Source organism: Pleurodeles waltl, chromosome 3_1 (assembly GCF_031143425.1).
Source record: "Pleurodeles waltl isolate 20211129_DDA chromosome 3_1, aPleWal1.hap1.20221129, whole genome shotgun sequence".
Lineage (NCBI taxonomy): Eukaryota > Metazoa > Chordata > Amphibia > Caudata > Salamandridae > Pleurodeles > Pleurodeles waltl.
In genome coordinates this window covers 1,161,594,640-1,161,612,073 of record NC_090440.1, presented here as the reverse complement: position 1 = coordinate 1,161,612,073, position 17,434 = coordinate 1,161,594,640, and the positions used below count along the sequence as shown (strand labels likewise).

The following is a 17,434-nucleotide window of genomic DNA, read 5'->3' as shown; positions in this document are numbered from 1 at the left end:
ACTGAAACCACCTTGAGACAATGAGATGCAAGGTAGCGTTCCTGTCCTAAACATGACGCGAACCCCATAGTGCCATATTTATCCCCCAACGCAAAAATGACGCTAATGAAGGAAGTGGATTGAAAAAATGGCGCAAAGTCCGATTAGCACCAAATTGTACCACCTGGTCAGAGCTGGCATTAAAAAGAGGCTCACACACCACCACTCAAGGAAATACACACAGAAGGAGCTTTGGAAACTGCCAGAACAACATGGAAGTGCTACTGCTCCAGCTTGGCACACGCCAAGTCCATCGTACGTCTGCTGCTCCAGCTTGTACCACACATCACTGCATGGCTGCAAACTCCCTATAACATTCCACCCATGGCAAATCTCCTCGCTGTCCTCCACATGATGGCATCTGGATCTGGTAGAAAAGGTAAATACCACAGATAAACAACTAGAAGAACTGCGGCCTGAAATAAAGGATAATTCCAAAATAACACGCCAGGCGGAGAAACGGATCAGAGAACTAGAATTAAGGGCTGAAGATGCCGAAAATAGATCGCGGCGAAACAACATCAGAGTCATAGGGCTACCTGAACGCGCTGAAGGACCTAACCTGGTAGAATTCCTTGAAAAATGGTTGAAGGAGACAGTGGTGGATGAAGGCCTTTCCCAGCTCTTCGCAATAGAAAGAGACCACAGGGTCCCTGCGCGCTTACCCCGACCGGGTGCTCCTTCTAGGCCAGTAATAGATTGCTCCACTACAGAGATAGGGATTATCTACTAAGTCAAAGCAGGAAGAAAGGAGACTGCACGATCGACAATCCCGTGATCCGAATCTTCCCCAATTTTTCCAGAGAAGTGCAGAGACAGAGAGCATCCTTCAGAGAAGCCAAACAAAAACTCCGTAAAATGGGGGTCCAATACGGGATGTTGTACCCAGCCAGGTTAAGAATAGTGACCACAGCTGGCACACAGTTCTTCAATACGGCAGAAGAGACTTAGAGCTGGATCGATGAACAACCGTCTAGAGAGAAAAGTCACAGCCCTGAAAAGCTTCACATAGACCGCAAAGGAAAATATAACCATAGTAACTCCAGTAGACAAAACAGCCCATCCCCTCAAGAAATTCTAAAAGAACGCCAAAAAGCTATGGAAGTAGCTGCATCCCTCAACGGCTCAGAACACGGCTCCCCTAAACAATCCCAAGAAGACATAGAACAAACTGAATCGGAACAAGAGTCAGTACTCTCACTCGCATCCGACAAGCAGGGCCCTGACATGACTCCAGGAACCTCACACAACATCATCTGATGAGCAAGCAGGAACCATAACTACAGAAACACAAATTCCTGAAGAAAGAAAAACATGCAGCATCTACACCCAAACCTGCGGTCTTTGACCGCCCTGCAGAGTAACCCACCAGTCAACAAATATCTGTACTTAACACAGACTTGGTGATATGAAATCCCTATATGTTAACCTCCTGGGGGTTGGGGAGAGAACTTTTGCTATGCTCTTGACTCCACCTCAGAGTACTCCCCACATTGTTGGACAGGTTAAAGTTTTTTTACTAGTTTGGGCAAGAGAGGTTTCGACTTTTGTCCTGTGGATCGGGCGTTGGGTAACTACAGTTTTGGGGATTTGTCTGGGTCTAATTAAACTTCCGAGAACCCTTATGAAAATTACAGAATTGCTCAGGGATTCCAATAGCATGAAGGGGAGCTTTGCGAACCCATGCCCCCTGAAACATAACCTGATCAGGGGGGAAAAAGCTAGCAACATGATAACGCCAAAATCATATAAGTTCCTTACGTGGAACATCAGAGGTATGCACTCAATGGTTAAGAGATACAAGGTCTCATCATACTTACAAAGGAGGGGAATCCAAATAGCCATGCTCCAAGAAACCCACTTAACACTGACAGAGGGTAAAGCCCTGCAGAAAAGATGGAGGGGACAGGCGTACTATACCTCCTGCTCGGCATACTCGAGAGGCACTCTGATCTGGATTCGAGCGGGATTCCCCATCTAAATGACAGATAGCTTTATAGACCCTGAGGGGAGATTTGTGGTGGTCAAGGGCAGACTGGAGGGGAGGGAATTGGCCTTGATTAAGGTTTATGCTCCCAATACTGATCAGGGAGAATTCTTTACACGACTATCTAGCTTATTAGCATCGTACTTACAATCCCCAGTGATAGTGGGGGGAGATTTTAACTGTGTGGGTGACCCCAACATAGACAGATCACACCCTCCCCTGCCTAACTCCCCACTGGTGAGAACGGCGTGACAATTCAACACTTGGCAAACAAACTGGGGCCTAATTGATGCCTGGCGTAGATTACACCCCACCATAAGGGACTACTCCTTTTTTTCCAGTCTCCATGAACTGCAAGTATGCTTAGACGCTTTTCTGTGCTCACCTGATATACACTCATTAATTATAGACACAGAATATCTGTCTCGCACAATTTCGGACTACAACCCTCTCTTATTGTCTCTGAATTGGGGTTCCATTGTTCCCCGTATCCCCACATGGAGACTCAAGCCTGAACTATTAGAAGATGCCCCCTTCCGGGCCGAACTCCGCCAAAAAGTGCTGCACTATTTTGAAGACAATGACGCAACCACAGCTAATCCACTGGTAGAATGGGATGCCTTTAAGGTAGTAATGCATGGGAAGTGTATAGCTGAGACAGTGGGAATATGAAGAACCTTACTAGGTGATACAGAGCGAGCTGTGACTAAACTAAGAGAAGTTGAGAAAGATAGACCTGGGAACCCTCACCTACAAACTCTAATGCAGGACCTTAGGGCCAAAGTGACACACTGCATTGAACGCCTTAGATGCTTTGATTACAAAAACTATCTCACCCGGGCACACATAGAGAGAGATAAGGCGGGCAGACTCCTCACATGGGTGGTTTCGCAGTCTGATAGATCTACCCCCATTATGAACTTGACCTCGGAGACGGGGACCCCATTTTTTGAAACAGAACAGATTAATACCCAGTTAATGGCATTTTACGAGAGCTTATACAAAAAAAGTCTCAATCTTAATAGGGAACAAACTGAAGTGTACTTAACGGAATTACATTTAAAACCCATGGCACCTGAACTCACAGAATCATTAGAAGGGAACTTCACGCTAGCCGAGATTAATGAATTCATGAAAGGAATGGCCAGAGGAAAATCGCCTGGCACAGACGGCCTCCCTGTCGAGTTTTATATGGCCTTCGTAGAAATCCTTTCTCCGAGATTAGAAAAGATATTTGAAAGCACTAGAGACCAGGGCCTATGCCAGAATCCTCCCAAGAGGCCGTCATAGTCCCCCTTCTCAAGCCCGGCAAAGACCCAACAAGAGTGTGAGTTTATAGCCCCTCTCCATGTTGAACCTTGACTATAAAATTCTTAGCAAGGTCCTGGCATCCAGACTCCTCCCACTGATGCCCTCCCTGATACACCCAGACCAGGCAGGTTTCATACCGGGGCGTAATACAACTGGGAATATCCGTAGATTAATTGCCATCATGAGGGACCTGGCTCCCAATGCCAGGACTTCGGGTATCCTAGCAGTAGATATTGAAAAGGCTTTTGATTGTCTAGATTGGGAATTCCTCTATATATTCATGTCCAAACTTGGAATTGGACCCGAATATATCTCTTGGGTGATATTACTATATACTGACCCCTCCGCCAGAGTCCGCACAGGACACATAGGGGGTCATTCTAACTTTGGCGGGCGGCGGAGGGCGCCCGCCAAAGTTCCCCCGCCAGAACACAGCAGCGCGGTCAAATGACCGCCGCGGTGATTCTGATTTTCCCGCTGGGCGGGCGACCGCCAAAAGGCCGCCCGCCCGCCCAGCGGGAAAGCACCAGCAACGAGGATGCCGGCTCCGAATGGAGCCGGCGGAGTTGCTGGTGTGCGACGGGTGCAGTTGCACCCATCGCGATTTTCAGTGTCTGCCACGCAGACACTGAAAATCAATGTGGGGCCCTGTAAGGGGGCCCCACGACACCCGTTCCCGTCAGCCAGGTTCTGGCGGTGAAAACCGCCAGAACCAGGCTGGCGGGAAGGGGGTCGGAATCCCCATGGCGGCGCTGCTTGCAGCGCTGCCGTGGAGGATTCCCTGGGGCAGCGGGAAGCCGGCGGGAAACCGCCGGCTTCCCTTTTCTGACCACGGCTTTACCGCTGCGGTCAGAATGCCCCCGGAAGCACCGCCAGCCTGTTGGCGGTGCTTCCACGGTCGTTGGCCCTGGCGGTCCATGACCGCCATGGTCAGAATGACCCCCATAATATCTAACAGATACAGAGTTGAGCGTGGAACGAGACAGGGTTGCCCCCTCTCTCCCCTGATATTTGCCCTGGCAATGGAACCACTGGCTGCTGCGGCTAGGGCGAGGGGGGTGGGGGACCAGGTATACTGGCAAGGAACGAGAGACACCACATAGCCATTTATGCAGATGACCTCTTAATATTTATGGAAGATAGCCAAAGAGATCTACCACTAGTACATCTAATGCTTTCTAACTTTGAAAGCCACTCGGGATTAAAGGTGAACTGCGATAAAACAGGCTTGTTCCCACTTAAAGAACAGCAATTACCACCCCTGAACTTGGGATTGGTTAGATGTATACCGAATGGGCTTCCTTACTTAGGAGTGAAAGTTTACCATGATTCCCCGGATACTCTAGATGGTAACATCGGGGGCACAATCCGTTCCATAAAAACCTGTATGGCATTCTGACAAACACTGCCACTATCAGTGACTGGGCGAATTACGATTCCAAAAATGATTGTGTTGCCGAGATTGCTATACCATGTCTCAGTTCTTCCGATCTGGATTCCTAAAACCTTTTTTGGGGAACTAAATACCATGGTAACCTCATTTATATGGGGTAAAGGCAGGAAGAGAGTGGCTCTGACAAAACTCCAAAGACAGTCAACAGATGGTGGATTGGCAGCACCTGACTTTGAGACCTATTATCTGGCAGCACAACTAAAATGGTTGGCCCACTGGTTCTCAGACAGATTACTCGCAACAACAAATGCGAGAATATCCACCCCACAGGAGGTTAGGCTGTTTGAGATACTCCTGGGGACCCCTAGTGATGGGGAGCAAGACTCTCCAGAACTAAAAATCCTGACCAGGTGCTGGAAAACCTTTCTATGTAGGATCAGAATAGAGACTCCCTACTCTGCGGAGCTTCCCCTTAAATCCCTGCAAGCAATAACGCGGAGAAGAACACGTCTCAAATTGGGAGACTGGTTAGAAGCCGGGATTAATACCGTGGGCATGCTTTTCAGGGATAACAAACTGATGACATTCGAGACTCTCAGGACGGGATGCGACATTCCGGCGAGACATTTCCTAGCGTATGGGGCTTTAAAAGCCAGCATATATAAACATTGGCAAAAGAAGAGCGCTGAACCCCTTTCACAAGCAATCTGCACATATCTGTCATCCCCAAATAACAAAACTAAGGTAGTCTCAACGCTCTATGGGCTGATGAGAGCAGACAATACAGAACCCTTGACCTATCTTAAACAAAAGTGGGAAAAAGATCTCAGTCGAGATATCCCGGAAGTAGAATGGGGGCACATCCTGAGAAACCTTCCCAAAGCATCCCGAAACGATAGATTTAAACGTATACATTTTTACGTACTGCACCAAGCCTACTTGACCCCAGCCCGCATAAACAAATATTTTTGTAAATCTACTGAGTGTTGCCCGAGATGTGGGTTGGTCGGCGCTGAGTTCAGCCACATGTTGTGGGATTGTCCCACACTGACACCCTATTGGGTGGAGGTTTGCCTGAAACATCTACTGAATAAGAACACGACCTGCTCCATGAATAACTGCCTCTTACACGCCTTCACTCACTCAACTAAACACTAAGCCTCAGACAGATTCCAGGACTTATTTTTAACACTAGCCAAGAGAGAGATAGCATCCAACTGGAAAAATCACAGGGGCCCTAGAACATCAACCTGGAAAAACAAATTACTTAAATAGGCAAACGCAGAGGGAATGCTTCTTTAACGGGAGACTAGGAGAGGGGTCAAACCCCCGGAACTGTCGGAGGGCTGGGAAGCAATAATGGATACACTTAGAACAGAAACAACACTCTATAGTCCGCTCAGTAAGTAACATCACGGGCAGAACAACAAACGACGATGGTAGGCATGGCTTACAACTCTTAATCACAGACCAAAATACACATCCAAACCTAAGCTGAAAAACATAGTAATCTTAGCTCTACCTAAACACATCTAATCACTCTTCAAACACTACATGATTCTCTTCAGAAACAATATCAAATTGGAACATGGTTCTCGGATGAAAGGGTTAGGGAGGGATTGGGAGGGGGGTTAAGTATTGTTACTATTAAGATTAGTATTGCTCAATATTTAGATATTATCAATCAGATTGTCTGATCCTAATGCCAAAATTAATGAAACACAAGCAATGTATTGTAAGAAAACATATGTATTAGAACCATCGAAAATGTTATAATGCCAATAAAATCTGGTCTTCCTACCAAAGGTCCTGCATGCAATCCTATGCAGTCCTATGCCTCACACCCCAACACATCTGCTTCTCAAATAGCAGCTGCAGCAGGAGGCCAAGCAAGGTTTCTATCAAATTGCTGGGTTTTCCGCATGTGCTGGGGGCAATGGACTGTACCCATGTGAAACTGGTGCCACCTGCAGCAACAGAGCCCCTATATAGGAAGTACAAGCACACACATTCTATCAATGTGCAAGCCATTGTGGACCACTATCAATGTGCAAGCCATTGTGGACCACTGTGGAATCTTCACCAACATCCATGCAAATTACCCCGGCAGCATCCATGATGCATACATCTTTAGCCATTGCACCATCAATGAGCGGTTCCAGGATGGCCAGTATGCCAATGGGCTACTTGTAGGTAAGCCATTATACCAATCATAGCACACAACACACCAACCATCGAGGACAAACAAGACAAACACCACAATAAATACACATTGGCAGGTACACAGAGATGTACAGGCAACAACACATATGCAACAGGCCACTCTACACTGCACACATTGCATGTCACAAAATCATACACCCAAATCTACTTAACACACCTACACCCGGACTGGCAAACCACATGTGGACAGGTGGAGTCAAGTCCCCTTTGCACACAGAAGGTGCTCACAAACCACTACAAGTGTCCACAGGTTGACAATGAAATGCAGACCACACACACACATCACACCAAACAAAGAAGTGCACAGGCATGTCAATGGCATAAGCTATGGTCATGTTGAGCAAGTCACACATAGGCACAGTCCTACGTAAACCATGGTGTGCAAGCCTCGGGACTTAAATCCAAATGCCCCCCAAGTGGTGCCATAATCAAGTATATATCAGCTACACATACCTGACATACCTGTAGTGTGCACATACACCTGTGCGCGGCATTGTGCTCCACACATACATATACAAAAATATCTGCCATTGAAGACCATGGAGCTGAATCATGAGAAATGGATCATCACCTATTCCAGTGCCACCTCACATGCACCCCTAGTGCCCCCTAAGAACACCACGTCTGTTGCTACTACCAGAAATAGTCCATCATGGTGTTGAGTCTCTTAAAAAACATTAACATCCATGGATGTCATTGTAGGATGCATTTGAAGTATAGAGGAGAAACCTGACCTTACATGCCCTTACAAAGGGACACATGTGAAAAATAGCTGTGTCCCCTCCCAATGGCTGCACTGTGCATGTGTAGAAAGTGTCCGTCGGAAATCATGTAATGGAAGCTAAGGCAGTCAACTGCACCAAATGACATCATCCTACCAATGTGGGAAACACACTCTGGCACCACCATCATCTGCCACAAAGGGTCACAAAGTGTCACACTGTTTGCGTAGTGCCACATGGTAACATGGACGGCACAGTCTGGCTTTGTAGGGCAAATATGCTGTTAAAACATCTGACACCATTGTGCTGCTAGGAGGTGGTATATGCCATGTAAGAATAGAACACTGCAACAAATATGGACTACACAACACATTTACCTAAATCATAACCATCACTTTTGGGATCAATATAAGAAGTTCCCAGGCCACTGAGCCATTATCCAAGTTTGTCATGTCCATCAACAGAGCCCAAAGAAACCATTTCACAAGAACAGGAACATACACTACACCACAAGCCAGCCTGTGTCACCACTCCAACTAAAAAGTACAACTGCCATGAGATGTTCCAAAACACATCTCCTCTCTATCTATTGCAGCTGACCAAGGGTACGGCATACAGCTGTGGGTGATGACCCCATTTGCCAATCCCACAACAGTGGAACAGCGGGCCTACAATGAAGGACACAGAACAACTCACAATGTGTTGGAGAGGACATTTGGCCTCCTGAAATCCAGGTTCAGGTGCCTGGCCCTGACAGGAGGAACCCTCCTGTATGCTCCACCACCTGTCTGCTAGATTATTCTGGCATGTGCAATCCTATGTGTCACAACAAATATCCCCTGGGATGAACAGGTTGATATCCCCAATGAGGTGGATGATGATGATGGAACAGATAATGTGGGGGGTGGAGACAACTGAACACAGCTGTAGGAATTTGTAGGAGACACCACACTGTTGAGAACGTCTACACATAGTCACACTACTATGAACTTCACATTGTAAATTGCACAAATAAATGACTTTTCACATGATTCTCCTTTGTCTACTCATTCTCCACTAACTACACCATTAAAATGTGAACCAAACCTCAGTGAGCAGGTAAGAAACACAAAGGTGACAAGTAGGGTAGCAACAACATTTTTGACATAAGTGGGTCTACTGTCACCATCTCAAATATCAGTGACACACAATTTGCAGGCATGTGACTCCTGAAGGTCTAGATCCATGCACCACAACAAATATTGTCCCATTGAGTGGGCAAGGTGCTAATCCCTAGCCCATTCACCACAACAACAACATACATAACAGGGTGAAATCAAGGGGGACCCACATGAGGTAGGGGCTGTCAACAAATGGATATCAAGTTATGTAGGAACAGAACACTGACATAACTCATGGTGACAGTAGCATTGCCTCGATGGTACATGTGTGACAAGGGTGGAACATCATTGTGAACTGTGGTCCCTCAGTAAATGGCCAGGGATTGTAACCAGTGACCGATGCTGAGCCTGCACAGTGTATCCATGGGATTGTGTCCTGGCACTGCCAATGTCCACAACCTTGGTACATCGTGGACTGTACCTCTCGTATGGCACACACACATTGGCTGTGGAGTACGCAATGGGTTGCCTTGACTACATAATCAGCTGTGGGTGCAGAATCCCTATCCAAACACATGGCCAAAACTCACTGTCCATAGATTATTTTGGACAGTGCACCACCACATATTCAACTAGGTTGAATGTAGGGGGAGTTGCAAATATTCACTGTGTAAATAAGGTGCACACTTGTTCCACAAATCTGCTGTCTTGAAACATGGCTAGATCAAATCTAGGCAAACAAATGCAGACTGATGTATGGGTGAATGTTCTTGGTAGCAACAGGTTTTCCAAGATCAACAATGCTTGAAATGTCAGCATGTATATTTAGTATGCGGTGTACAACTACATCACACAGCACAAAGCAATACACACTACTCATTGTCACCCATATGACAGAACAAGTGCATGATAGCAACATTAACAAATAGTCCCATACATGTTGTGGCCTTCAACATTGCAGTCAGGTGTGGGATGTGCTACTCTGTCCAGCATTGTTGAAATATGTCTGAAAGACACCGCCAAACGGAGTCGGAGTAGACCTGTACGTTGCACTTGGCAAATTAACTCTTCAGCACTGAGATGATGTGACACCTCAATATCAGTCAGTCATGGTAAGAGTTACCTAGGTTGTGCCTTGAGGGAAGATATGCAAACCCATGTACAATGGACGTTCTGGATGGACTGCTTCCAGACACCCACAGATACTTGCAAATACAACACAGCAGGTGAAATGGGAGACAACACAATTGGTGTGGCAGGAGTGATGTCATGTATGTGTGGAATTCATGACAACTCACGAATACCGGCAATGGAACCCTACCTATCAAGTAGGCAGGAGAAGAAGATGTGGACATCTTCCGTGTACACAAGTCACATGTTGCATTATGTCCATGTATGAATAAACAAAGGTGCACTAGTAGATGTGCACAAAGTGCAAACAGACTAAAGAATGGGACCAATGTAGGTGACAATACATGCCTTAGTAGTAGTGCAGGAATACATAGAGAATGGAAACACATAGACCAAAACTGACTGTACAACACATTGATGTCTACATGTCAACATTTCACATATGTACAGAGAGTGTGGCCAGGTCAGTACATCACCCAGTCAAGTTGGCCACTAGCATACTGTGGTATTTGCCCATCGCATGCCACCATGGCAGGAGGCTGTGACAGACAACACCATCTGTACTCTGACACGTTTCCAATATTGAAGTCACAACAGAGATACAAGCCCCAAAGGATGCCCAAGTAAACTTCTAAAGACATCAAAACATGTCACATGTCCCAAATGTGCAAGATCCGCGTGTTGTACATGAGAGCGGAAAGCTAACATCAACATCAAGTACAGCAGAGGTAAATGTGAGATCCTGGACTGTATGACCAGAATTGTGCATGTGTGTACTGTTGAGTAGCAAACATGAAGAGGCTAGGTCCCTGCTCAATGAATCCACACACTACTGCTCTAGCTACATGAATGTATCACATTGTCAGGGCCCTGATGAATGTGCACAGGGGTGAATAATCTGGGGCTCAATTGACTTTCCCCTTCACATGCAACCATGGTTTGTGTTGCTATTGAAACTCACACTGTTGTGATGATGAGTAGGCTGGAAGATATGCCAGACTGCAACACTGTACCACTGTGGTATGCCATTGTTTGTGACAGTCAATACAACTTAATGTGGACAAGTATGGGTGTCTAGTTGATGGCATGCACACATATGCTACATATGTCAGCACACATGTACCACTGTATTGGCTAAGGCATGGAAATATGTATGAATTGAGAGCAAAAGGCAACCTAGCACAAAAGTAAGGGCATAGATATCACTAGATCAGTGACTGTCAGAAATGAGCTTCACATGTGTTGCAACATAAGGAAACATAGGTGGCACTGATGTGACAACACATGCATTTGTCAAATGGCAAAATGTGTCCATGCGGTAAGATAGTAATGTGCGGTTTCACATCCCATAAACACACCACTGTCGTCATATGTGTCAGTATTCACACAACACATGTCTATACACACACACAGTAGATACTAATATTCACCAATACATGTGTACATGACATCTCCTGCAACTCTGGTGCATGGGGGCAGAAATGGCACACGTGTACTATGTGTAGAAACGTTCATGGTTGTCACATGCATTACCATGTGTTGGACATATGCCGCCAACCACGGTTGGTGTTGTAGGTATTTGTACATCTGTATCTCAAACATAATAATGTAGTCCACCCCCAAATTAGTTTACTTAGTCATGTATACACACATAACACACATGTGCTGACATATATGTGGATACAGTGTAGCTACACATGCACATGAGCATGAGGTATTGAGAAATCACATGCAGGGCCTCATTTCTCATGACGGGCACACATGGCGGGGGTAAGGGTTGTACTGAGGGCCACAGGGACTGTATTGACGCAATTGCTGCAGCACCCCTGTTTTTCTATTGGCCCCTTTGTGTCATTGGCCAAGGCCATGTAAGGGAGCTTGACCATGTACTGGGCCCAGACTACTACCACTTCCCTGTTCAAATTCCTTACATATCACATACACCCTGTACTATGTCTATTACCACACATATGTGCGGAATCAGTTCCACAGGCCCACCGCTTGTCACTGACAGTACGGGGCTGCCTGCATCTGCTCCTTCCTGGCACATCACTCAGTTACCTCCACCAACAAATGCATCCTTGGACCACACAGCAAGTGTTTCACTGTTGAGGCATGTACTATGCCCATTTACAGATCCCTTCCTGGACACATGATGGTGTACCATGGCAAAAATGCCTGGTCACGCAATATTGCCAACACATCCATGAATACAATCAGTCAAAGTGCAGGTAGGTACAACTATCTTCACATTAGTATACGCCCATTGCATTACTGCTTATGTGTTTGCCTTGTGATGGCACACACAACTTACTTAGGTCCCTGAAGGATGTATGACATCACACCTCAACACCTTGACATGCCTAAACAACCCCTGGGTTGTAGTTTGTCAGTGTGCTAATGACAATGAGGTAGATGACAACAACATCTGAGGCAGGCACAAATGCTATGGGTTCACAATGGTACAGCCACTGCAACAACCATTGCATGCCCCTCCAATCCAATGCACAGTGTCAAGCAGTCCGTATGGTCACGGAGGTGTTGAGATAACAGACACCTGCATGACAATGCCATGTAGCAGTGGAGGACTGAGAAGCACCACAGGTGTGTCAGGGACAGTGATGGTGTATAGGTGTGTGGTCTACATTATCTGAGAGTATGTGTGAGTGACTGTTAGTTGCTCTGCTCTACTGCTAGGATGACGTGCTCAGTCAGCGTAACTAGTTAACAGTAAACAATGTTGTCCATTAACAGAAATGTACAAATTACACTAACCAATGATTTCAATCCATGTTTTGCAGGTGGCCGTGCCTCCTACACCATCAGAGAGGTCACCCAATTTGAATACCCTAATGTATCCAGTAAGTGTCATTCTTGTGCATTATGGGTGCAAATCCTGGGTTTTGTGTGATTCAGTCTGAAGAGTGGAATGCAATGTAAGATGGTTTTGCCTGACCAATGTCCCGATTTCATTAGGAATGGATGGTGACATCTTGTATGTTGGAATGTTGTGCAATGAGAATGAAGTTCAAGGGGCAACGTGTGCTGGCATGGAATTGTGTGACATGGAAATTGATATGGGTGGTCATTAATCCATTGGTGTCTACTATGAAAGGTCTCAGGGCAGCTCATGTACATAGCATGCCTATTTACAAATAATACATGTTGTTACCACGCATGCCTTTACAACGGTTTTACACTGCAAAAGCTGGCTAGTGAAGGCATGTGTGGGAACGGCATTTGTTGTTCTATCATACCACCTCCCCCAACCAAACGAAGTCCTCATACCACCCCACCTCTCTATCCTAAAAAATAAAAATAGCTCAACCCCCTACCCTAAAATACCCAAGGCTGCCCACCCCGGCCCTAAAAAAATAACATTCAGCCCAACATCCCACCCACCCCAAGCCCTTACTCCACCCCCCCACCCCTGGAACCTTAAACAATAAGAGCACAACCCCTTTACCTTAATATGCGCAATCAGCCACCCAACCAAAGCCCTTAATCCACCCCCACCCCTAACAACTACCCCTCAAGCCTGCCCCACTTCCCTCACCACGTTCACTCCCGATCCACTCTGCCATTTTCTGCACCTTCACCATGCATTTGCATAGGTCAGCTCATGCGTAGTTAAGGCACAGATAAAGGCATTTGTTGTTCCAGCAAACACGGTTACGCTTGCGTGGGAAACAGCTGCATTGTTCCTAACCCGTTGTTTGTGACATTTCAAGTTAACAAAGACTTTGTCACAACACCATTGCCACCACTGTGTGCCACACTTAGCGTACACTTACTGGCAAGACAGCACAGATGTGGGTATATAGGTCTCTAGGGGGCTCATATAGGAGAAACATACACCAAAAGTGACTCAGTACCCTTGAGATATCATGGGGTATATATATATGAGCCCCTAGCACCACCGGAGGGCCACTTTTCATGACGTTCCAGTAGTACTATGCCCTGTGCCATATCTACAAGGTGGCGTCAAGACACTATGGGCCTCATTAAAACCCTGGCGGTCAAAGACCGCCAGGGCTGTTTTGGAGATTGTACCGCCAACAGGCTGGCGGTACAATCTTGCGGATTACGACCACAGCGGAAGCGCCGCAGTCGCACCGGTTGTCCCGGCGGTTTACCGCCATGGTTGTCCCGGCTGTTTTAATCCGCCAGGGCAGCGCTGCTTGCAGCGCTGCCCAGGGGATTACGAGTCCCCTTCCCGCCAGCCTGTCCATGGCAGTAGAGACCGCCATGGAAAGGCTGGCGGGAAGGGGGTTGCGGGGCCCTCAGGCACAGCCCCACCCTGCTTCTCACTGCGCAACGGGTGCAACTGCACCCGTCGCACGGCCGCAACACCGCTGGCTCCATTAGGAGCCGGCTTCCATGTTGCGTCCGACATCCCTTCCGGGCCAGCGGGATGCCAAAATGGGGGCGGCGGGAGTGCGGCCGCATTGGCGGCCGCACGGTGGTTAAACCTTGGCGGGCGGCGGTGGCCGCCCGCCAACGTTGTAATGAGGCCCTATTTGTGGCACAACGCCACCTTGTAAATATGACCACTTCACATGCAGCCCTTTGCGTAGAAGGGGCTTGCAATAGCTGTTGTTGTGGGCAGGCCACAGCAAGACCCATTGCAACTTGACACTGCCTCAGATTTATGAGTATTAGTAAACCTGAGGCAGCACCAGCCCCACGGGTGGCCTTAGCAAGGCGCAACGAGGAGGAATACTTTTATTCCTCTTAGTTTTTAGCTTTTTCTATGTGTGCTGCACTCTGCAGCAAATATAGAAAGAGCAAAATGCCAGAAATCATTGTCTATGTGCAGGAAGGTGTCCCCTCCTGTACATAAAAAACCCTTTGTCAAATATGCTTTGGCACTTCTGCGTGTGCAGCATTCTGCTGCACACACAGAAGTGCTAAATCTCCATTAGTGATTATTTATCTGCAGGAAGGGACACCTTCCCACCCATAAACAATCACACCCCTCAATGCAGACACCCTTGCATGATGGTGCAAGGATGGCTTGGTTGGTGCTGGCAGTTAAATTTAGCGCCAGCGCAGAGGACAACACAGACATATCCCATATTCAGCTGAATACGGGGCATGGCTGTGTTGTGATCATGACAGAGTGTGGTGCTGCCAATTTTGCCGCAGCAATGCTCTCCATCATTTTCCTATCAATATGGGCCCATGTGTCTGTAGCACTGCAAGGGGCCATATTGTGCTACACAACAATCAGTAGTGTACACATGTAGTCGACAGCTAACCTCCAGATGGTTGTGTGAAAAGTTTATGAATCTCCAACACGAGCTGTCAGGTAGTTTTCACAACATGGTCCTGCCACTATACTATTAGTGAGTGATGTAGGCCACATCACATATGCATATGATGTGAATGGTGTGCACGTACCTGATACTTTGATTACATCAGACATGCAAGTGCAAATTATGTACGATGTTTCTGGATACTGTTGCAGCACCCACTGCCGTGCCAGACTCTCCATGGGCCTAAGGGATCCCATACAGCCACCCTGTGTGTGCCATTTAACACATGTAACACTACATGGCATAGGGTAGGGGGCTTCAGTTCAGTTATGTGTCGACAACTCTGATGTGCAGCAAGGCTTCAATCCTAACTTGCTGGGAAGTTTCAATCAGTTGTACATGTGGGCACATCATGGGCAATGGCATGCCCCCTTGTTATATATCCTCAGGGCAGGTCTTACAACAGAACACAACAATATTGCTTTACCTAACCTTAGAATAGCAGGTGTGAAGTTACCTGAACCCCTATCATATGGGCAACACCATTCCTTCTTGCTGACTGGGCAAGGCGTGATGTTCCACCAGGTGTGTCTAAGCGATGGATTGCTTGTACAGCCACCCTAATGCACAAGAACACAGGAAATCCAGACTTATTGAGGCAAATGAGGCTCACAAGGTAGGCGACACAAATGTTGATCATGGACAGTTTGGTCCACTTAGCTCTGGGCCCTATTGTATCTAAACACATTTTCTTCATCCCAGTGACATGTACATGATACTGATGATGACTGGTAGGAATTAGTCATAAATGAGGAGTGAGGTTTCCTGGAGGAATGTGTGTTGGACTGTATGTGTTTTCTGCAGTGTACATAATATGTCTGTACAATCTCCACTCAATGCTGTTACTGATGCTTGCTTTGCCTCATGTTTCAGCTGCCAACATGACTGAGGCACAGAGGTGAGACTTCCACAAGAGGGCCGATCGCTACCGCCACATAGTGGAAGTTGATGATGCCTACCGCCAAATGGGCAGGAGATTCAGAAAGGAAAAAAACATCAAAGGAATGATGTGCCTTTCCACATAGGGGACCTCAAAAACAGCCACAGCAGGACACAGTCAACAAGCCATCAGGGGTTGCAGGGGGCCACTTCTGGAGCAGGACCTTTGACGTCAACTGCACCACTATTAACACAGCCACCAGTGCAACCACCTGCAGCAGTGGGCCCAAGTAAATTTGAGATGGACATGAGGAGGGAAATTGGGTTGATATTGTCAAGACTAATAAAACTGGAGGAGGAGGTTGCAGCAAATTGCAAGATGTTGCACTACGTCAAGAAGAAGTTGAAAAAAACACACACATGAGCTACTGTAGCATCCTGCAACCTCCCAGTTTTTACTCCTCCATTTTACAATTTTCTATTGTTTTAATCAGGGTATTAGATATGTAGTGTTAGGTTAGTGAAGGGTAGGAATAGATTAGGATAAGTATAGTGGAGGGGGTGTTTTACTATATCATTTTATTGTTGGGGGTTTGGGGGGGGGTAATGCCGGGGTATTTGTGTATAAAAAAATACAACATACAAAAAAAAATTTTTTAGATACAAAAAATATAAATGTTTAGGCCATAGGTTAGGTAGTATATGTGTAGTTATAGTTTATGTTGTCCTACTTGTATCTCGTCTCATAAGGTGGGTGGGGGGGGCAATGTTTAGAGTGTGGTGTTAGATGTGTAAGATAAGTTTAGTATGGGTTAGATAGGTGAAGTTTAAATTTTAGAAAAGTCAATTTAGGTTAGTTTAGAATAGGGTAGGTTTTAGGTTTTCACATGCTTGACAGTGTTAAATAAATCCTGGTCGTATTTGCCTCATTACTATTTCTAAATGATTTTGACTAGGACATATCATGAGTACATTGGGCAAGTTGGGGGAATGGCCTAGGGTATGCTTACTGTCATGATTTCCCAAGTTTTCCATATGGATCCTCATGACCAAGGAGCTGTCAGAATGACTGCTATATTTTGTCTACTTGTGCACACATTTGACATCCTGTGCTCCAGCCAGTCACAATAGCCTATATTTATACTCCTTATGTGCTGAATTTGCGCCATTTTGTGTACGCAAATTCGGTGCAAACTTAACTCCATATTTATATTTTGATGTTAGACACGTCTTATGTCAAAATATAGGAGTTTGCACAATTTTTTGGATGAGTGAACCTATGTTGCATCAATAAGATGCAAAGTAGGGATTCCCATCCAAAAAATGGTGCT

General features: G+C 46.4%; 1 long non-coding RNA gene across 2 annotated transcripts in view; it reads left to right on the top strand.

The window, feature by feature from the left end:
* Window positions 1–16,655, top strand: part of LOC138283326 (uncharacterized) — a 35,038-nt gene extending 18,383 nt beyond the window's left edge. For both annotated transcript variants that reach the window (XR_011201191.1, XR_011201190.1), the window contains exons 2-3: window positions 12,708–12,767; window positions 16,098–16,655. This is a non-coding gene — a long non-coding RNA (uncharacterized lncRNA). The remainder of the gene's footprint in view (window positions 1–12,707; window positions 12,768–16,097) is intronic.
* Window positions 16,656–17,434: the final 779 nt, after the last annotated feature.